The sequence below is a fragment of the Pristis pectinata genome, chromosome 14 (assembly GCF_009764475.1).
Source record: "Pristis pectinata isolate sPriPec2 chromosome 14, sPriPec2.1.pri, whole genome shotgun sequence".
NCBI lineage: Eukaryota > Metazoa > Chordata > Chondrichthyes > Rhinopristiformes > Pristidae > Pristis > Pristis pectinata.
The window spans coordinates 52,380,016-52,403,667 of NC_067418.1; the positions used below are offsets into that span (position 1 = coordinate 52,380,016).

A 23,652-nucleotide genomic window follows, 5' to 3' on the forward strand; every position below is an offset into this window, starting at 1 on the left:
CAGCAACAGCGCAGTATCTACGCTCTCTGGATTGGGGCGATGAGAGACAGCTCCGATATTCCGTGTGCCCCAAGTGAGTCCAAGATCTCCCCCTACAATCCAACTCCCTCCAATTCCTTTGATATCTTATTTGTACTGCAATCTGCTGACTGTCTTCCGAAATACATTCAGCACCTTGACCACCACAACATTCTGTGGTTCAGAATTCCGCAGTTTGATCGGGCCCCGAGTGAAGGCATTCCCCTCATCTCATTGATAACATTTCCGCTCATATTATTAACCGTTTCCCTCTGGTTGTTTATTCTAAGCTACGGGAAACATTCTGCAGGAAGCCAGCCTGTAGAGCCCTTTCAGTACATTGTACGATGCATTTGACAACGTTTCAGAAGAGCCATAAAGTCAGTTGAACAGTGCATAAGGAATGCATCGTGTTCCGAATGACCTGTTTCTGTACTATACGGCATTAAGTCTCGATGAAAATTATGAATGGCAAGGAAGGGGATATATCAGGTATTCTTTCCAATGGCAAGTTGTCAGAGTCCATTTCAGTTGGAGTCAGAATTTTGGAGGAGGATCTGAGGAAGATTTTCTTTCACCAGAGGTCGGTAGAAATCAGGTACACTGATGGCAAAGAAAGCAGTGGATAAAATGCTCTTACATTCACAGCCAATTAATACGCACCTTGGATCCGGACGACAAAACAATCCTGGACCAAGTGAGAGCAAATGGAATTGCTGGCGATTGGTACTAAATCGTCGGCAGTGACAGGGTGGGCCGAAGGACCTGTCTCTGTGCTGTATGACGCTGTGACGCTGATGGGAACACTGAAGCCGGGTGTTTGTGTCAAAAGCAGAAATTTAAAAAGTGGTCAGCAGGTCAGGCAGCGGTAGAAAAACCAACGGTTGTATATGTACTGCCTCGCCCTGACTGACTGCATATCTGAACAGAACTGAAATCACGTAACTGCTTCCTCGTTTTACCAAAACCCCGCACTCAAAAATCTCCAGTGATTTTTGCCGTGTATGAACGATATTCCATGAAAAAACTCCGGATAATCAGAGCTAATGAATCAGAGAGGTTTTGAGCACAGAAGCAGGACCTTCGGTCCGACTCATCAATGCCGACAGAGTTGCCAATCTGAGGAGGTCCCACTTGCCGGAACACTGAACCCACTGTGGTAAAGCATCTCTGTCACAAGTGTGTGGCACTGACTTTTAAACAGTAACTCTAATCTTTCCAATCTGCCATTGGATGAAACGTCGTCCCCGATTTCCGCTTGTCAGGACCCCTCATGAACTCACAGGTTTCAATCAAGACATCTCTTGGTTTTCTCAACAGCAGCCGATACCCGTCTGGCTGGACAACCTTCCTTCACAATGCTCCTGCCCATTCCCGGTATCTGTCTGGTAAGCTTCACTTAATTATGTCCAACTCATTCAGCTCCGAAAAGAAATAAGGAGGCCAACATTGAATATGTTGCTGCTGATGCCGTGCCAGCGCCGCTCTTCATTTTTGATATACAATCTCTCTACATTGGAATTCAAACCATCCGACAAGAAACAGCAAAATTACATGACTTCCCTGAATATTTGTAAAACTGCACTGTGTAATTTTAATCAATCACACATTAAGGTACAAGTTCTACCAGCATCCGGGAGTTTTGCAATAGCTCAAGAATAAAATAAAGCGCCCCTTAATTTAGATTCCATGCCAAATCTACAATGTCATATTTTCTGATATTGTTCGGGCAGTTGTTCCGCCTATTACCTGCTCCTCCTTTGAAATGCCAGAAGGCTGTCCACTTCCTTGGAATTCTACTGATTCTGGATATCGTTGTTTCTTTTGTTTGTTGCCAACACTGCAGCTCTGTTTTGATCTTACGTTCAACCCGCGTGGCCTCACTTCTCGCTGGTTTAAAAATTTGTTTCGTTTCATTGCTAAAATTGTTTGTTTATCTCATTGAGACAACAGTTTTAGTTCCCTCGTCCCTGTCTTCACGGGAATAAAATTAGCAAAGACACTGAGCTGTCAGTCCTCCTTTCCCTGAAACCACGCTTCACAAATAGCTGACGTACCTATTTCCTGTTCACCGTCGGTTCGCCGGCACTGTTCGTTATGCTCATTCCATGGATGGATGTCCTCCTTTATTTCCTGTGTGGCAGAACAACTGCGAAGCACCGTGACAGCTTCCATCAGTGATGTGTTGGAGGCACAGCGGAATTTAGAGGGAAACGTAACCAAATCTTGAAATTCGAAATTTCACATATAACCTCAGAGTGCGGTTACCCTTCTTTGTCATTTTTCCAGACTCTGTCTCTTCCCACTCGATCACTGTCTCTCTTTCACCGTCCCTTCTCCAAAAGTATATCACAGAACTTATTTTGTTTCCCGAGGTAAACTTCCATGCATTAAGTGGAAAGTGCAGACAAGAACGCAATGAATTGGAGATCATATGTTCAACTGATCAGTGGTGGTGTGACTGAGCGGTCTAAAGCGCGGGATTTAGGCTCCAGTCTCTGAAGGGACGTGGGTTCGAATCTCACCACTGTCAAACTTCCAATTTTCCAAACCTGTGATTTTTGAGAAGCTGCTCACTGCGCGGACAGTCACAGCCGACTTTCTCCAATCTGACCTTGTAATTGAAATACCCCTCCTTCTGACCGTTTCAATAAACCTGTTCTGCTTCCAATCCAGCACAAATTTTCCCACAGAATTGGATGCAGTTTGTTCAGTGTAACCCCACCAATGTGCTAGACGTCATTACTCCTATCTTGCTATTGATCTCGGCACAGTTTATCATCCATATTCCCAGTGAATGGTGCTCGCTTCCGTGAAGCCAATAGATGATTTTCATTCATAAACTCATCCAATCAGAGGTTTTGCTGAGGGCAATCTCCCTGCCCACCAACACTCAACCCTCTTGCAAATATGGAAGATAAATGGTATTTAATTTTGCACACTTTACTGCATTTAGCTCTGCATTTAACGGAGACTTTTCCTCCTTTAATTCTCCCCTTGATATTTTCATGTATCCATCACATTCTCCTTTCTCAAACGTCTTCTCCGTGTCGTCTTCAAATGATCCGATTTCAAAGGGAAATGTGAAAAGTTGAATTGCTGCCAATGTTCAGTGGTCCAGTTGGCGGCCTTCCTCGACTTTCTGATTGAGAGAAAAGAAATCTAAAGCTGTGCACTAATCTAGTCAGCATAAAGTGAAGCCAACATGGTCATAATTCCATCACAATGCTCCGTGGGGATTTTTGTGCTGTACGTGACATTTCAGATATTACGAAAAACACAAGAAGTGTTGCGATTTTTTTCGGTTGCCTATGACATCGTGCGAAATGGGATGGTGACAACCAACGGTGAGCGTGCGCTGAATTCCTCAGACGCTGCGCCACAGACGCTTGTGAAGACCAAATCCAAAACAGCAGCTTCAGGACTTCATCCATGAGTTGAACTCGCCGACTTCTCCAGGTCAGTGCCCCTGTCCATGCAACACAAGGTCAGCGCACCGAAGTAGTGGATCATCTGAGCAACAACCGACCTGCAAGTAGGTAACACTTCTGTTTTTTTTTTCATATTGAAACTCAGAAAACTGAAGTAGGGAAGATTCCGTTCCTGTGCAGAAATATAGATCAATTTCACCTGTCCCATATGATCATTTGCTTCACGAGGTCTCCGTTAAAGAGAGGACCTCTCCGTTCATCCTGCTCACATGCTGAGTTTCGCAACAAGTTTCCGTTTTGAATCTGTGGGTATTGTATGGCGGTGTAGATCTGACAGGTACGGTGCTGGTGCCACATGCATAGCTTTCTGTTCCCCTATTGGAAGATCACTTACATTACGAAATGTATCACTGCAAATAAAATGTTCCTTTTGCCACAGGTAATTTAATTATCCACTGTATAATGTTCCTGGTTTGCAGGTGAGTGCCTGAGTCTGGAAGAAATAGAATGGAATGTGGAAATTAAAATGGGATTCATGAAAGATCAGTGTGAACGTTCACCTGAGTCTACAACTACCAAGAGCACCAATAACTCACGCGTAGCCCCTCCTACTGCTATCCATGAAGTCTGCAAATTTATCCATCACATGTTTCAGTAACTTCCTTCGATTAAATTCGTTGCCGAGGTAAGGAGAACTGAAGAGATTGTCTGAGACTGACGACGCGATAATCTGTGGAGTGAAATCTCAGAGACCCCGCTGAGTTATTCGCGAGGTGTGGAGGGTCATCTTGAGGGACTTATGGAAGCCAGATTGACATAGATGTTGTATTTCCCTGCGTTATGGATGCAGCACGGTGCACATTCTCCGATTGAAAGAGGAGAGGAATGATTGGCCAGACTTTGTGCTTATTGCTTGGGACAGTAGAGGCTGTAATTCAAGGGGTTACAACAGACTCTGTCAGTGCTCAGCAGCATGGCAAAGAATATGAAGTGTTGGCCGCCTCGTGTGGTTTCTGTGGTGTAGTGGTTATCACGTTCACTTTACACGCGAAAGGTCCCCAGCCCAATCCTGGGCAGAAACACTGTTGTTTTCTTTTGGCTCTAGGTTCTGAAAAGCACATGATACTCCGACTTCCCATGAGGATTTACAGCAGCTGCCCAAAATTCTTGCTGCCACTTTCAGGAGAGACAGAATGGATGCAAACACTTGAGGTCGGTAAAACGATCGTTGCAGGACTCGAACCTGTAATTCCTGATGACGTCACATGAAACACCGAAGTCAGACGCCTTACCCATACCGCCACACAGTCCATTTTTTCAGGAACCGAGGAAAAACCTCAGGAATGCTGCTGGGGCAGCGTCCTGCGAGAAAGTGACAATAAGATGCGACGCATTTTTCCAGCACAGAGAGTTGCCCTGTTTGAAGTGTTTCGACAAGTAGGATGAGTTCGAGACAGAACAAAGAGAATTCGCAGACGGGCGCAGTTTTCATCGCGGCTCAGAAGTTCGAAGGATCGCGTGGCCTGTCTCTGCTCTTCCCGCTGACAGACAAAATGTGGTCATGCTGGCTCAGTGTGGTGCCTGGAGTGAGCTGTTTCAGGTGAAAACTAATGTAAGTGGAGCGGACTACTTCAGGCAGACATCATCATCCCTTCTCTGTGGGTCATCTGAAGCACCACATGCCTTCCCTCATTTACATCACCAGTGTTATGACGATGATGTACTTGGAGCCCAGGTTCCCAACACTCCGAGAAAGAACACGTTGCACGTGGCCGAGACTCGATAATTACCTCGTTATTTCCCCCCATTCACTTATACCTAATTTAATATTCTTGTTCTAAATCACCCACTGTTACTCTGTCACCAAATGAGAGACACGGTTTGAAAATTAACACAAATGTGAACTTGATTAATCTCTGAAATTCTCCGGCCCCGATGTCGGTAGAGATTGGACCATTAAATAGTTCAGGTGCGTCAAAACAGTTCGCCCGGTGTTCTGATCGCTTCCTTCCAGTGTTGCTCGTGTTGGGCGAGTCCTTGCTGCGTAACAGTTAAGGTTTCCAATTTCCAACCTTCTCTTCATTCACATGATTATTGCCCAATTATTATCCGATGTTATGGTCACAGAACCTGCATATTCACATGGAGCCCGTCGGTCCCTCGTTGGGGCTCATTGGATCCATCACCCATTTCGATTTTTTGCAACACTTGTGGTTTCAGAAAAAAACATCCGGCCATACAACGTTAAGACAGGTAAAGCGGGCAAATTCCTCCAATATAATCACATCACAACTGCGGATCTGAATTCAAAAACGATGGAGAGGTTCCGAAGTCATTTGATGTGAACAAATGAGAACAACGACAATGCAAGAAGCAGTGAGCCGGGAAACCATTCGGTACTCAGGCCCCACCACTGCATTCATTGTCAGGGTTGGTACTTCACCCTATCCATTCGCCGATCACTCCCACACACCCCTACTTCCTTCGTATCTCCACCTCCATTGGTCTGACTCGAAAATACATTCAAACTATATTTCTATGACTCCGAAAGACATAGAACGATTAAGATCTGCAATATACTCTGGCTGAGAAGTCAAAACGCTGGAGTGAAAGGATTTTTTGCCTTTGTTTCCCGTTGGAAATTACTGTCATGAAGAGCAGTTTAATTTGGGGCATGTGGAGGTCCGATGGATGGGAAGTATCTCTCCCAAACTGGACGTGGAGTGAGAAACTCAAATTACGGACGTTTTTGTTCGTGAAACAAAACTCACAACAACTTGCCTAACAGGCAGAAAATAGAGTCTCAGAATTCTTTTTATAAAAACGTTAACAACACCCCATTACACAGACCAGCAGCTCACGATGATGCTGGGATTCGAAACCGTGTGTGCAAAGCAGAATGGGTTAGCAGTATGTCCCCTTAACCTGGTATGTTCTCACGTCTCGTTCAATGATATGATTTTTCCTGTGCCCCATAAGATTAATTACATGATAGATATTGTATTTCCATTACGTTTTTTGATCATCTTTGAAAGAATTATACATCGTTCCCAATCCCAAGGCCGATCTAATCTTTTCTTGCAGATTTGTGAACATTTAATCGATTTAATATTGGCGACATTTAATCCTATCAGTCATGGCTGAAACACTTTTCCTTTGTGCCTCTGTGCTTTGTAAGTTATGCATTGTATATTGAAATATACACGACAACCTGTCCATAAGATTGAGCTTTAATGAAGTTTCCCAACCTTCCCCAGACAAACTGTCACCGCTTCCGGTATATCTTCCTTTGCTAAATTCGCTGTCTGTGTCAGCCTCAATCTTCCTTCTCCTGGCCAATGAAACCTTCAATCCAGATGAGATTCCAATTCCAGCCTGCAGAGAAATGGTGAAGATCATGAGACCGCCGTCAAAGCACTGTGCCCTGCAGTTCATATTTTCCATCTTTCTTCTTCTGTTAAAACGCATCACGTCACATTTCTCATTATATCTATGGACAGAAGATGCTGTCACGCAGAAGTCTCTCTGTGGGGAAACGGATCATATTCAGGATGGATATTGGTGACGATTGAAGTTCCGTAGGGGCCAATGTTGCGACAAAAAATATCACTTTAAACATATATAATTTGGACGAAGAAACTGCGGCCATTGTGGCCAAGTTTGCCGACGATACGAAGATAGGTGAGATACCGGTATGCCGCAGAAGCACGAAGTCTGCAGAAGGACGTGTACAGATTGGGAGAGTAGGCAATAAGTGCAGATGGAATACAGCGCAGGGAAGTGTGGGTTCTGCACTTTGGTCGGAAGAATAAAGGTGAAGAATATTTTCCAAATGGCGAGAAAATTCATACATCAGAGGTGCAAAGGGACTTCCGTTTCGCATTCCCTCAAAGTTAACTTGCAGGTTGAGTCGGAAGTAAAGAAGGCAAATGCAATGTTTTCATTCATTTCAAGAGGACCAAAACATAAAAACAAGGATGTACTGCTGAGGTTATCAAAGGTGGTGTTCCGATGGATTTGGAATATTGTGACCAATTTTGGGCCCGTTATCGAAGTAAGGATGTGCTGTCCCTGGAGAGGGTCCAGGGGAGGTTCACAAGAATGATCCCAGCAATGCAGGGCTTAACACATGAGGAGTGTTTGATGTCTCTGGGCCTTACTCAGTGGAGTTCAGCAGGATGAGGAGGATCGCTCTGAACTCTATCGGATACTGAAAGGCGTTGATAGAGTGGATGTGGAGAGGACGTTTTCCTCAGTTGGAGAGTGCAGGATCCGAGGGCACAGGATCAGAATGAAGGTACGTCCCTTTAAAACTGAAGTCGGAATATATTCAGCCAGAGGGTGGCGCATCCATGGAATTCGTTGCCACAGAAGGTGCTGTAGGCCAATTCACTGCGTGCAATTCAGTCAGAAATCTTCTGCATGTCACTGAACTATAACATCTGCTGTCCAGGCAGTGAAAACTGGCCGATCAGCGGCCCGCTTTCAGCAGGGGAATCCATACAGTGCTGGACAAATAAAGCAGGAAATACAATGACCACGGTCATTCTGTGTTCCACTTATCTCTTCAGGATGACTCTCCACAACTCTTGGATAGTCCGGTGCTGTCTCCGAGATCAATGCCGGTAGATCACCCTGTCGACTGTCTCTCACACAATTCTCACTGCTATTCATTCCGGCCGTGGCGTCAGTGGAAGGGCTCATCAGGAACAAATGAAGATGAAGTTCAGAAACCACCTGATTCCAGTGGATGAAGGAACGGCCTCAGCACAAGAAGTGTTTTACTCCTCGAAGCTCCGTGTGTATGAAATCATAGAGCGAGTCAGAGAGTGAGCGGGGAACAGGAAGTTGTGCTCTAGTGGCTGTCCTGAGGCCGTTACATCAGGAAACCGCTGTAGGGAAAGGAGAACGTTCTGATACGGACCATGTTGCAATCTCAGCACGACAGCAGCATCTACGGAGAGACACCTCCTCTGAAAAGTCTCACTGAAAGCGAGTCAGAATGGCGAAGGACATGGAACGCATGAAACTAATTCACCAAGACTTCCGATCGGGGTTGGAACGGATCCCGATCCAGGGTCCAACGCCCAATGTGAACTGTTGCCGTTAAACTGCGTACACGGGTAAAATAGGGGCGGCAGATCGAAGGCAACGGCGTTTCCATGTTCAATATAATGTGGGTACTGTAATGGCTCAGGATGTGTGCAATGAAACGGTGGCTGGGAGGTGAGGGACGGCTCTGGGTTGTGGTTGGAGCAACACCTGCATTTACTTGAATAAATTTCCGGTTGTGTCCTTTTCCCGTTACTTAATTTCATCAAAAATATTTCAGTATGTTTCTGCCTGGTTAAGAACCAGGGACCTTTCGTGTGTCAGGCGAATGTGATAACCACTGCACTACAGAAACGCTTCCCGTTGTTTATCACGGCCAGTAGCACAAATACGAACAGCCCAATGTTCAAAGCACTCTGCCAGATAACTGCTTGGTTTTGGCGCACAAGACTGATGGCTGAAGTATCGAAAAGAAAATCGTTCCCGCTATCAATAAAAGATTGAATCCATTCGGAGAGTTCAGCTGACCCCACCCTTTATGGTCATCCCGCCGCAATTTAAAGTGCCTCCAGATGAACCAAGGCCAGTGGTTCGAACTGCACCACACATTTCACAGTCCGTGTGCGGTCTCGAGAGCTCCTTTTTGTGCGAGAGAGGCGGAGTTTTAAATCTGGAAGGCAAAAAAGAAACAAAAAGGCAGAAAAATTAAGGATAATGGCGTCCAGTTAGGAGAGTAAGAGAAAGAAAAGGAGAGGGACAGACCGATGAGGAGTAGAATGGTTAGAAGGAGAAGTGGCGAGAGATACAGACACCGCGAGAACACGATGGAGTTATTGTGTTTCATGCCAGATTCTCGGTACTAAACTGGTCCTGTCCTACATCCGGCCGCCGTTGGGCACATGAGTTTGTTAGGGTGTCTGCAAACTGCAAGACTATTCAATGTTTTTGCAGCAATACCTTCGGACAGCTATTGTCAATGTGAATGGGAAATGACTGGAAACGCACTCCCCTGAAAAAAGTACTGGAGCAGGAGCTAAGATAATGTTCCTGTCCAGAGTCGAATTGGGGTCCTTTATCGTGTGTGGCGAACGTGATAACCACTGCACTACTGAAACTGATGAACGGAGGAATGCCTGTTGACGAGAAACAGAGAAAACAGCATGACTTTGACCAGCAAATGACAGAACGCAACTGGAAGAAATGGGTTTGTTAGACGAGGAAGCAGAATCTTGGGCAAGCTGTCAGCGTGTTTCCACGGTTTCAGAAGTCAATTTCTGGTGAACTTATTCACCACCGCACCACCGACTTCGACGCTGGTGTTGACGGTGCCATGAAGGAGCCGATCGGAGCAGTGCCACTCACATGGTATATTCTCAGCACGAGATGGAGTCAGCTTAAACACAGGAGGTCGGTGTGAAGTTCTGGAAGCCGGGCCAGGAAAATATGAACAGCCGCCACCCTGTCAACCGGAGCCCCGAATCAGGGTAAATAAAGCGCTGTTAGGGTGGAGCGGAGGCAAGGGATGGTTGATTTAAATTTCACTGAAAGAATCTAACGAAGAAGAAAATGAGAAGGGCTTTCAGGAGACTGTCTCCGCCGTATGGGGTTGGATGGGATCAATGAAGAGAAAGAGGCTCCCAGGCACGTCTCACGCAGAGATTGGCAGCACTCCGCTGGCAGCGTCTGGGTGACAAGAGCGGCAATGCCTCACAATTATCAGTTCTCTCTGGCGGGTGCATCAATTCCACTGCGGCGAATCGTCGACATTTCTTCCATGACATAATGAATTCTGTCAGACCTCGTGGCGCAACGGCAGTGCGTCTGACTACAGATCAGAAGGATGCGTGTTCGAATCACGTCGGGGTCACAAAGGCTGTGTCGGATTTTGTTATCACAGTGTTTGCCGCGAAACTGCTCAGAAGTTAGCGCACCTTCATCTTTGCTGGAATACGCCTTCAGCGGACAACTGTGGGATGCGCAGTTATTCCTCATCTTTGGCCAAGTTCAGCAACGAAACGTTGACGTGTGTTATCAAAAAAAAATCTTTTTGAAAGCCCTGCGCATGCTGGAAATAGGAAATAAAAACAAAAACATGTGGAAACACTCAGCAGCTCAGGCAGCGCCGGTGTAAGGAAGGCGCTAAAAATTCCGCACATTCCGCGTTCGCTCCACCTTTACATTCTTGTTTATGTCCCTTCGGAAAGCCGATGAAAGTCGCCGCCTGGCCCGCGGAACATTGGCAGCATTTTCAATGTTCACATTTTCACCAGAAGGGTGGAGCACTTATAGAGCGACAGGGAGCAAAAGTTATGCAAAGGACAGGGTCCGGGGAAATTGAAAGGTTCCAGTAACTGAATGAAATGTCAAATATGTCAACTCATTGGGTCAAATGGGGCAAATCGCGAAAGTTCGTGAAGCGTTTCTCTTGTGTTTTCAGTAGATTTGGCGGGCGGTGTTGGGCAGGGAGCTTGTCCTCATCCATCAGGTTTTGGGTTTCGTTCATAAACACACAGTTTTGATTGGCTTTAAGGAAGTGAGCGTCCGTTACGGTGTCGGGAGTGCGGATGGGAAGTTGATGCCGAGGTTTATGGTGAATTGTCAGAAGGACGCGAAATCTCAGATTATTTCCTCCCCTCTGTCCCGTGGACGGGCCACCATCGCCCCAGAAATTCCAATCCAAAATTAGTGATTTCAAATGGAAGAGATTGTGACAGGGTGAGTGCTCAAAGTCGAGTTAACTAAAACCTTCAAATGTATCTCGTGTGTGAATTTGGAACCGGTTTTCCGAAAGTGCATTTTATTGCTGCATTTAAAAAAAAATCAAACATTCGACTTGAGGAATACACTTATCTGTCCTTATATCTCGAACTGAGCATTTTTAAAAAAATTGTCACCATTTTCACTGGCCCAATCTAGAATCAGTGTCTCTCCAGAGGCCAGAATTCCACTGTCAGAATTCCAGTCCCGGGATAAATGCCGCATTGTCAGAACTGAGGGGATCTGCACAGCTGGAGGGTCTGCGATAAGAGAGAATTACACTGTCGGCGAGATGGTGCTGGGGCATCGGGCACGGTCAGAAGCGAAGGGCTGAGAGAGGGGCAGCACTGCGGCAGCGCAGCGCTGTCGCTGAGACATTCCGTCTCGGAACTCCCGCTGATGCATGGGCATATTGACGCCGTGAGTTTTCCTGTGTGCCCAGGGCCAATGTTCACCTCACAGCCAGAGACAGAAACAAAAACCAAATAATAATCTGAGTTATTCACACAAGGTTGACTCTTGCGCTTTATTTGACTTCCGCTTTCCTCACAGTGACCATAATTTATTGTCGAAACAATCGTTCATGGACTGTGATGCGAGATGTGTTCCGTGAGCTGTTGAACACAGCTTTCACAGTATGAGATATTCCTGTCTCCAAGTTCTGAGGATCTCTATCTTCAAACCTGCACCTAACGAACTACAACTCCCAGAGTGCCACAGGTGGTAATCACTGCCACTGCACACTGCCCCTGCCCCTGCAAAGGGACATGATGCCTGCACACTTCACTGTGCCCTTGCCGAACACAGTGAGCAGCAGCCGTTCCCCGGAGTGGGGTCAGTGACGGGAATGCCACCTCTCCCTCCGACCTCGGTCCCTCATTCCTTCTCCACAGCTGGCGCGCCGCAAAACATCCGCCGTTCCAGAGCGGCATTTCTGGGCCGACGGGCCTTCGGCTCCCGTGATCTCAATGGCCCTGAGTTTTCAGTTGTCTGTCGCAAGAGGAGAACATTACCTGGACCTTCGAGTGGGGAAACAACTTAACAAGCACGAAGGATCATCTCAGCAAGTAAATTCACCGGGCATAAACAGGCAGGGAGACAAATACACAGCCAGCACAAGCAAAGTCAAATACAGTCACAGCAACTCATGGAGACAGATTGAGACACAGAGTATGGGGCACAACGTACACAGAGAGAGAGAAATTTTCCTGTTTCTTTGTATTTTCCTGACTCTGCCCTGAGTGTCCCAGCCTCTAAGTGGCATTGATTTTTTTTTCTGTGGGCTAGACCTCATACAGGTTGGATTGCCGAAAGTCTGACACAAATACAAAAACAGAAAGAGAGAGAGAAGGGCAGTGCGAGACAGAGGCACGGTCACATACAGAAAGATGCGGGAGAGCCCGGAGAATCGTGGCAAACCCAAAACACCGAGAGAGAGGGAAGCATACAGTGAGGTAAAGAGGAAACAAAGAAATATACATTCTGAAAATCTGTACAAGTCGAAAATGGTGGAAATGCTGGGAGTCCAGGCCATAGAGAGAAACATAGTCGCAGACAGAGGCTGCAGCACACAAAGAGATAGAGGCAGAGATGGAGATCCACAGAAATTGGTATGTATGGACATACAGGTAGGACAACACAAACAGACATGGACATGCTCAGAGACAGAGGAACGAAATGAAATAACACAGACACACACACACAGACGGACAGAGGCCGGGAGACTCACAAACAGGTTAGAATATTCATAGATAGCGGCAGGGACACTGTCAGATAGAGGCAGGGACACTCACAGAGGGAGGCAGCACATTCGCAGCCAAAGACTGGCAAAATTAAATCCAGTAGCTGATGCAGTCAGATCCGGAAAATGCACACTCATTGCTCAAGGAAACACTACAGAAAGACAAAGGAAGGTGATCCCCATATGGAGGCAGGAACAGACAAATACAGAGGCAGGCACAGGGAGAGAAAGGTGTAATCACATACAGAGGCAGCTGCACTCAAACACAGCTGCAGGGAAGGAAGGTGAAAGTCATTGCCACTGAGAAAGGGAGAATCCCATACTTACAAGGACAGAGGCATCAAAAAAGAAATGGAGACTGACAGACTCACATACTGAGTCAAAGAAACAAGAACAGACAGACACTCAAAAACAGGGGAAATCTAACTGAAATGAGGGGAGAAACAGAGGCAAACAAACAGAAAGATTAAGTTACACTTATGAAGAGAGTAAGGCACACTCATGATGAGCTGGAGCACAGAGAAAGATATTCACAGATTGAGGAAAGCACTCAAATGAAACGGCTGAATGCACACAGGCACAAGCAGAGATGCGAGGACAGAGCCAGGAACACTCACAGACAGAGGCAACAACATTCACTGACAGAGGCAGGAACTGTCGAACAGTGAGCCAGGTGCTCTCCCGGGCACCACCAGAATTCTGTTTTACTCAGCTTAGAGGGAGGGCACTTGCATTGCAGGTACAATCCATAGAGAGTGAGCAGTGAGAGACTGATATTTAATTCATTTTAGGAACACGGAGTTATCCCCACTGATTGAGCCATCACAAGTATCACCTGTTTCTCACACTTCTGCTCTTACCTCAGCTTCGCCGCACAGAACAGGAATCGAGAACCCTTCGCCGTTGCTTTTCACCCCACCAGCCTTCGGATCCAGCACTTTATTCCTCGGGATTTTCACAGCATGATCCCACCACCAGTTACTTCTTCCCCTTCCCACCCCTTTCTGTCTCTGCACCGCCTTAATCTCAAGGGCTGGCTCGTCCTGGGTCAACTACTTTTTGGTTTACAAAATATCAGGCAACATTCTTCTGCTGCGAATAAATACACGGAATTAGCACGTACAAGAGCGAAGTTCTCTGCGTATTGAAAGTTATTGTTCAATAAACCCTCCCATGATTAACATGCAGCGGGACCAGTTCCTCATCCTCCGGGTCAAGTGAACGTGCGTGCTCACCTGCAATGACTGCAGCTCCGTATTCTCCATCCGCACCCCGTCGGCCCCATGTTTAAACCCGCTTCCCTTCATGTGGTTTCCTGAACGTTCGGCCACTGGTTGGGGGAAAATACAGGTAAACATTCCTTGCAATTAGCCTCCTTTGGCATATCCCGAATCTCAGTCATCTCCCCCGTTCATCCTATTTGTTCTTCATTCTCTCTTCTCTTGATACAACTGGCCCACACCACCCCATGCCATTCCCCACCCTACCCTCTCCATCTGCCCATCACTTACACACCCCTCCCACCAGTTCCCCTTCCCAATTTCCTCCCGTTATTCAACACCCCTCTGTCCTCTCCGGTGAGATTCCATCATCATCATCCCTTTGTCACTACCATCTGCCACCTCGCAGCTTCTGACATCAGTTCCCCCCCTCATGTGGCGTCACCCTCTCAGCGGGATTCACCTATCACCTGCTTTGTCTTGCTCCACTTGCATGAATGTTCATGGGACCAACAATGTTCACTGGTTACCTCCACATCACTCGGAGAACAAAGATGTAGCAAACCAGCATGCGGCACTTTTTATACTGCTGGAGGGCTGTGGGTGAAGCCAGCCCCGATGATTCACAAGTCAATCTCTCGGAGCCAGGTGCAAAGGTGTTATACAAAAACCAATGTTTAGGTGTACCCAGAGGGGCAGAGGTGGAGCTAAACCCTGATTGACAGTGGTGTCGCTTCCGACCCGATGAGCAATGCTGTCATCCGACCAGAGGGGTCAGTGTTGTCACTGTCAGATGACAGCCATGACCTTTCATACTTCACATGACATCCATGAGCTTTCGCACTATATTCCACCCCACGGATGTTACACCACGTTTCGTTCGTTAAATGGGGATAACTATTTCTAAATCTACAATTATATGTCAGTGTTATACCGTGCTGGTGAAGGGCAGTGGTGCTCTTAATAATCTGACAACCACAACACTAGATACAGATAACTCCTACAATTAGAACGAGGGCGGTGGCCCAGTGGATGACAGTTGCCCACCATCCCCCAGAGACAAAAACGGCCACCAGTTTCGCCATGAAGTGTCGTGCTGGAGGAGCTGGTCCCTCGCTTTTTGTATTTTAGCTACCGAGCCCTGAATTGAGCAGCCAGGTTGGTGATGTTGCTGGACTCATCAGTAATAAACGTGCAGCTCTCCTTTCCAATCACTGCACAGGTGACACCATGTGCAGCGAGTAGGTAGTCCAGGGCCATCCGATTCTGCAGGGCTACCACCTGACGGCAGACAGCTCCGCTGCCTTCCTCTCAGGGCATCCTCGGTGCGTTGTAGTGAATTTTCGTTTCGTCAGCTGGCATCTGGATCACGCTGCTCATCTGGATGACTTCACGGGACAGTCGGGCAGTTCCGTATGTGGGAAAGGGTATCATCCAGAACCTCTCCCCCACCGTGATGGCTCTCCCATCCCTGTGGCCGCTGTATGCCAGGTGCTCCCCAAGTTCATCGAGAGCGTGGATACGGGCACCACGAACGCCGGAAAGCAGCAGCCGTACCCGCTCGTGTGGAGCCACGGCCAGGCGCGGTAGCCGCAAATCCAGTGGGTCCCGTTCAAATACCAGGAAGCCCCCAGCTCAGCGGCACCATCGGCAGTGGTCACCTGGATACCAGTTCCGCTCGCACTCACTGTAGCCAGCTGAAAGGTTGCAACTGTGCTCATTATTGAAGTCTGCACCACCATTCCACAGCCTTGCCCAGTGGCTGTGGGATGACTCGGAGGATCGGAACTCGGGTGGAGGTCAAAGTGGAGGGAGGGAAATACCAGTTCCTGAAACACCCACCCCATCGGGAATTGGTAGAAAGAATGTCCTGTCAGGGGTGAAGGGACTGGTGGGGAACTGCCATCCGCCCCCCCCCCCCAATAAAACCGATATACTGAACGCGACAGGGGCAAAATATCTGTGCAAACAGTCCATTCGATTATCATCCAGGGGATCGGTGTAAGCGGTAGAGCTTCATCAGGCGGGTGGCTGGGGTTCGGACGCAAGTCCAGAAGTCTGATTTCTTGGAAGTGCTTGAGAATTCATAAGCGACTCCTGCGCCCTTGGATATTCTGCCAGAGGCTCCATTCGATGACCATCTCACTGGCCGGAGAACTGCAATTCAAAAGGAACACCCACCTGCCGGACAGCAAGTGGCCGTGCTTGTTCCACAGCTTGTCTTGCTGTTTAAAAAGCAGCCTGTTGTTTGGGTGCCCGTTCGAATGTGGACTGTCGCTGCAGAAGACCTTGGAGGGACAGGGAACAACAACTAGTTCCCATTTGGCTGCCCCAACCACGACTGTTGCCCGTGCAACCCCGAACGTAAACTTGCCCCGGTTGGTATGAAGGGACTGTCCCTTTAAGACATTAATCCCCAGGATGTACTCAGGTGAGTTTGCTATGAACACTGTTACCGGGCGAGGGGATTGGTTCCCGATGGCCATGTGGACTGTGCCCTCATTCGCGGACAGAAGGGAACCTCCCAAACCCCTCTATCTGCATCTGTGCCCCCGTCCACGCGGCGCTGTTACCGGGGATGATGGTGTGTTGAGCAACCGTGTCGATGAGTGCCATCCACCTCTGTATGTTCCCGCTTACCCAATGTACAGCGGCGGGTATATGTGGCCTCAGGTTTCCCAGGCAGGAGAGGGCGGTGGAACAAATGTGCCAGCACCCTTGGCCTTCATTCTGTGGGAGGGGGATAGGGGTCTGTCACCCCGTGGGTGAAGTTTCCTGCTGGCGGAGATGGTCTATTTCCTGTCTCAGCAGGTCCCGGAGCTGAGCCTTGAGGGCAAGAGATCCTGAGTGGGGGGAGACAGTGGCGGTTCGTCGGGGGCAGCCCGTGTAGCCTGGAGGTGGGGGTGCCCACCGTGACGGGCCTGACCCCAGGGCGGTTGTGGGTTTCCCCTGGCCAGATGCTCCCCCGCTATGCTTTTCCCAGAACGCGGAAATAGCGGAGGCCGGGATCCTATCTATGCTCTCGCTGTCCACCCCTGCGCGCTGCAGGTCGAAGAATAGCCGTTTGCGCGTAAAACGAGGGGTTGCGTCTCCAGCCCTCGTCCTTTGCCCGACGGACCTGGGTGGGCTTCCCCAGCTTCAAGAACTCTAGCCCTTCCAGTAGGGTTATGGCGTCCAGAACAGGTCCTTCCCATTAGCCGGTCCTATAGGGGCACGATCACTGGCCTCAAATCGGGGCGCGCGGTTGTGACCAGGTATCCCATAAACGCGCTGGTCACCCTGCTGTTATTCAACAACCTCGCGACCGCCGGGCCTCTCAAAGATGCCGGTCACCAGAGCCCATTCCCTAACGGATCTGGTGCCCTTACTGGCTGGGCTCCCACTACGGTCGCCTGTACAAGTCCCATTCGAGAAGGTTAGGGTACTCGACCCTCACTGCGGTCACTAGCCGATCACATAGGGTAGTGTCGTTCCCAGCCACTCCCGGTTGGGCGCTCGCATCCTGGTGAGAGAGGCTCACGTTGGGTGCCCCTCATCCCATAGCCGGAGCAGCCACGCGGCAAGTTGCTCGCCGGGCCGCTGGCGGTACTGGTTCGCCAGCTGGGTAGAGTACCTTGATGGGCTAGTGACTCCCCGCCCTTCTGTGGCAGACCAGGAACCGCATGGTGACGGGTCGAGCATGCAGGGTTCTGGTGGGTAGGGGGAGGACGGGTGTGATGGGGCCCCGGCTCTTCAGGCATCCCCTCCTGGTCAGTATCCATCCATATATCCCCATCGCTAACCATGCGTCCAGCTTGTCATCGCGCCGGACCAGAGTTTTTAATGGGTCTGGCTGCCAGCGGGCTGCCTGCGCCTGTTGCATTTGGATCCGCCTGCAGGCGACCTCAGTACCTCTAGCCTCGAGGTCACTGGCTCGTGTCTGGGCAGTCTGGATTGCCTGCTGCAGTACACCGCAGCGCTGCCGGAGCTCCTTTATCTCCATGTTTTTCTGGAGACATGTATCCGACATCTGGCTATAATCCCAGTTTGGGGTCTCAGGAGGGACCCCTTTGACTCCCTTTGATCCCTGGTAAAAACACCGACGTCTGGAAGAGGGATACCACGTGATACCCCAGTTTCTCACCAGGTGGATATAACTGCACAACCTCGTCTACTGGTTTCCTGTGGTCTGCCAGCACACTGGCCAAGCTCCCAAAGCCCTCACTCTCATCGGTCCACCCAGGAATCCTCTCCTCAGTGCCTGCACTGGCCTTCTTCCCCCGTTTCAAAACATCCTTTCCCGTGTCTGTATCCAGCCAAGATCTTTAAGACCCTGTTTTCAGCGCCAAATATTGTAAGACATGTTCGAAAGATCTCGAAGGGCAAGGACTCCGGTAAAAGTCTTTGGACGTAAAATGATTTATTTATAAAAGACAAACGTGGGACAGAATAACGGGGTCAATACACACATACACACACGCGCACCGGTTATCGCGAACGCGGGGGGATCGCAACAAGGGTGAGACACCCTCTCTCTCTCACACACACACACACACACACACACACACACACACACACACACACACACACACACACACACACACACCACATCCAACAAACTGGGTACAAACAAATTAAGGATGAAACTAAACGACGCCTTCCACCCTCCTTGAATCAGTGCAAGCATCGGTTCTGCGGTCCCAGGGATCCTCAACTAATTTCTATTAAGCAGTGCACAGCTTACCTCGACATCCCTCTGATGTTACGGATTAGGTTGCTATTTGGTGAATTACCCTTTAAGGCATTCTACGGTAGTGTGTGTGTGTGTGTGTGTGTGTGTGTGTGTGTGTGTGTGTGTGTGTGTGTGTGTGTGTGGCGTCACAATGACGTAACAGATAACAACGTGCTGACGTTTTGTTCAGCCAGAAAAAAGAGAGAGAGAGAGAGACTGTCTGCTGGTCTCTGAATCGATGGATGAAAACCAGTAACTGTGTCTGTCACTGCGATCCATGTATGGATTTTTGGAGTAATCCAGTGGAGTCCACTTTGTCGTTAACCTGTAGAGGGAAACAGGTATTTCTGTGGACGGCCACGTCTCGAATTCCTTTCGAGGTGGCAGATACTTCGGAACAAAGGAATGGAGATCATCTGTGATTGAGGTGTCATATAGGTTCCATCGTGGAACATTTGTATTTCGTAATTTCTCTCTATTTTCTCTCTATATTTTCTCTTCAGTTAACGGTGGTTTTGCGAAAGCCTTTGCTCACGGTTCAACTTATGACTTGCTGAACTGAACTTTGAGAACTATTCCTGGACTTGGAGTTTGGGAATTTGCCACACACACACTACGGGTTTAGTTGTGGGGTTAGTGTTTAATATCTAACATTTTTATTTTTCTTATTATCATAAGTAGTTATTAATAAAGTAGTTTCTAACACATACATGACTGGGTGTGTTTCTTTTGTTGCTGGTATGTAACACGGAGAAGACAAAGAGAGAGAGAGCCAAGCACATGCGGCACTCTTTATACTGCTGGGTGGTCCAGCCCAGATCGTTCAAAAGGGCCAATGGCCCGGTGCCAGCAAGGACAAAGGCGCTTAAAAGGGTCAATGGTTCAGATGTGCACTTGATGGGTGGGGTGGAGCTAAACGTTGATTGACAGTGGTGTGTCTTCCGACCAACTACGCGCAGTGCTGTCATCCGACCAGATGAGGTCAGTGTTGTCACTGTCACATGACAGCCACGACCCCCCCCCTCATGACAGCCACGACCCCCCATGATACTGTAACACTGTTGCTCTCCCGCAAGCCCTCACATTAGCCACTCTCTGTTGAACCCTGGCCCTCTGAGTCAGCGTCCGTGTTTATACCTGACGTCTAAAGAATGGACGACATTTGGTGAGGCAAGGGGTGGGCGGGAAAATGGTGTTGAGGCGATATATTAGTCATGATCTTGTTGAATGACAGATCAGACACGCGGGTCGAAATGGCCGAGTCCTGTTTATTTTGTTTGTTCCATGAACGTCCCGTCGTTTTTCTCTCACCGGCTCTCTCTCCTTTATTGCCTCTCTGATTCCTGTTCCCACCCTTCCATCCCTCCCTCCCTCCCTCTCTCCCTCTCTCTCTCTCCCTCACTCTCTCTCTCTCTCTCTCTCTCTCTCTCTCTCTCTCTCTCTCTCTCTCTCTCTCTCTCTCTCTCTCTCCAGTATGAAAACGGAATGATTCTGTTTTTGACAGGACGCGTCTGGCTGCGTTTCATGGTGAGCCGAATGGCGATTGATTCACGTTAATGTTCAATCACAGATTGTCTGTAGATATTGCAAACACACTCCAGGCCTATCACAATCTGGGTTCTTCCATACCAGAGATCTGAACTGGCGGCACATCTACATGTAGGTACGGCAATCCCAAGCGATCGAGAACACGTATGGAACGCCATTGACCGGGGAGTTAAAGGACGCTGACTATTGCGGAAGCCAGTGGTCAGGAGACGCCCCACTGGAACTAACGTAGGTCATATCTCCGTCAGGAGGACTGTCTACGGGAAGAGACAAGTTCACAGGACACATTCTATGTACTCCCAACATGTCATCGACCAGCCTTGACCGGCACGTCCCAGACATGTTCCATTAAAACTGCGGTTATAGTGGTCAAGACTGAGACATAAGTCACTCGGACCAACAGGTCTCGTCGCTGACGCATAAACACTGTCCGGTGGCAAGAGGTAATTTGCGACGACAAAACTTAATTACCAATATTTCAAAACAAATGAATACAGGGTTGCTACCAAAGGAGAAATTGTTGGCAAACAGGAAGTTGATCGTTATCTTTTACATTTGTCAGAAGCGAGCCCGTGCATGTTTGTAAAGACAGTAAATATTTCGTTTCGCACGGATGCAGCTTCTCTCCATTGACCTTGACGTGAAAAAAACACAACATTGCAATTTCAAATAAATCTGAACAGAACACTGTTTTCAAAATCCACGGGTGTGTCGGTTTACGATTTAACTCCGTGACAAACAGGACAATTAGCAGTTGGTGAAGTTGAAACCATCGAACATGTTCCATAATTCAAAATATACAGGAAGTGACGTATGTTGCCCATTGATGTGTCTGAAGGATCCCGGAAAATGTCTTGCTCCAGTTGAAAAAGAAGTTGAAAAGCTGCTCAATCTATTGCCCAGAATTACTGCATTGTGTTCTTTTCTTTACACATTTAGATAATATTCCCAGTGGATACTGCATCCCATTCTTCAGCTCCTGCCTGAACTTGGACTGAGTCACTGCATAAACGCAAGTGTTTGTGCAGCAGCGCAAAAGAAGGAGCATGTAGCTGGTTTCATCCGCGATAAATACCGGGTCGCTGAAACTGGTTGCATAATAGCGCTTAGTAATTTGCACCCAGAGAAAAAATACAAAATACGTCATCCAAAGCAGTATGAAATTGCCAGATATGGCAAAGAGTAAGATGATGGACCTTCTTCTGTTTTCCATCTCGGCATCATTTTGATTCGCATCATTCTTGCTGCCTCTCAGACTCTTGCAGAATCTACTGGCAGCGAAAATGTGTCCCACGGTTAGCGCATTGAGCAGTGATATCAGGAATATTGGAAGCAGAGGGGTGAAGCAGCGTTGAATCCAGGTGAGTGCCACCCATTCGGGTTCAGTATAAGCCTCCTGCTTTATAGCACAGCCCCAAGATACGTTCTGTACTGCAACGGAAGGATTAAATGCAAAGTACCAGGGGACGTTTTTGCAACAGAACAGCGGGATCACTTTTCCAATAACCCGGTCTGCAGTTTTCCCGGTGCAATATTTCGCCCTAAACTTGTGACAACAGATCATCACATATCGATCAAGTGTGAAAGCAAGTGTCAACCACACGGACATGTTTGTGGCTGCATGATTGAGGGCCCTATGGACTGAGCACACTAACGTAATATACAGGAATCTTGTTAGGACATAGAAAAAATTAATCCCGAACAATATCATGTTAATGACTACGACCAACAGATCTGCCGCCGCCATGGCCACAAGGTAGCGAGAAACACACCTGGAGTGGCCGCACTTACCCCGGGACAGGATCACAATCGCCAACACATTCGCTGTGATAGGGAAAGAATCAGAAACAAAGATTCACCTTCAAATTCCCTTTCTAAAGCCAGTGATGTAGAATGTGATTCAATCTTTGACCAGTCTGAGATCGGAACTCAGTATCGATACGAGCAGAGACAGAATAGGGAGAGGCTGTTCTTCCCCCTGAAACCGAGGAGGCTGAGAGGTGACTTTTTGGAGGTATATGAAGTCATGAGCGGCACTGATAAAGTGAATCCTCACAGTCTTTTACCCAGGGCAAGGGAGTCTAAAAAAGGAGAGTCTTCATTTTCAGGTGAGAGGGAAAAGACTTAAAGAAGAACTGATTGCCAACTTTCTCACACAGAAATTGGTGGGTATCTGGAATGAACTGCCGGAGCAAGTAGTCGAGCCGGGTACAACCTCATCGTTTAAAGGACATTTAGACATTTGCATGGAAACGAATGTTTTCGAGGGATATGGGTCAGGTGCAGCCAAGTGGGGCGATATGAGGTCGGCAAGCTGGTCAGCATGGAAGAGTTGGACCGAAGGGCCCGTTTCGTGCCGTATAAATCTGTGCCTCCATGACTTGACACGCAGTGGAGCTTCTCGCTGAAGCAAATAGTTAATACCCAAACTTACTTCCAAATAACACATTGAAAAATGAATCAAAGCGATAAAAATGAATTAAGGACTTCCTCCTGGGACTTGCTTTGTTGGTGGACTGCACTGCCGGTTCACTGCAGATCAACACAGCTCAATAGTACGGTAGATATTTTAAATCAGTGCACTAAAAATCTGTTGGGGGCGCAGAAGGATGAATACGGATTTGAATCCGCCAGCGGAAGTGGAAGGTTGATACGAGGTGTGGGGTGGAAGAATCGCGAATTTCAAGTCAATTGTGAGTGCATGAAATGGACAAATGGTTAAATCACACTCAACGCATGGGGTCCGGTGTCCGACTTGCACCCGCTCCGGAAATGCGAACAAATAAAAGATCCAAAGTGTAAGTGGTGGATTAGCCCCCATTGGTTGGTGAGTGAGAAGGCAACTGCATGTTTGTGGAACTGGGGTGCGCTCAGTGAAGGCTTTTAGGAGCTATTCATTGCGTGTGAAAACTAAGTTGGGCGAGTTTGACGTAGATGAATGTTTTTGAATGTTGAGCTTCAGTTGACCCGTGACTTCATACACCTCCACAAATTCTCAGCTCAAAAGATACATTCGGAAAAAAACATTTACTCGTAAAGAGCGCAGTCGTCGGCATAATTTATAGCTAGTATTGAAGATGAGATTGAGATGAAACAGGTAGACACGGAGCAATATACTTCCCTCTGTTTTTCTCTTCCTGGTGATTTTATCGCGCTTCAAAATAATCTGCCGAG

At 48.0% G+C, this 23,652-nt stretch overlaps 1 non-coding gene across 1 annotated transcript; it reads left to right on the top strand.

Annotated features, from left to right (window-relative positions):
* Positions 1-10,296: 10,296 nt before the first annotated feature.
* On the top strand, positions 10,297-10,368 carry trnac-aca (transfer RNA cysteine (anticodon ACA)). Its single transcript has one exon. It is a non-coding gene; the product is annotated as a tRNA-Cys (tRNA).
* Positions 10,369-23,652: the final 13,284 nt, after the last annotated feature.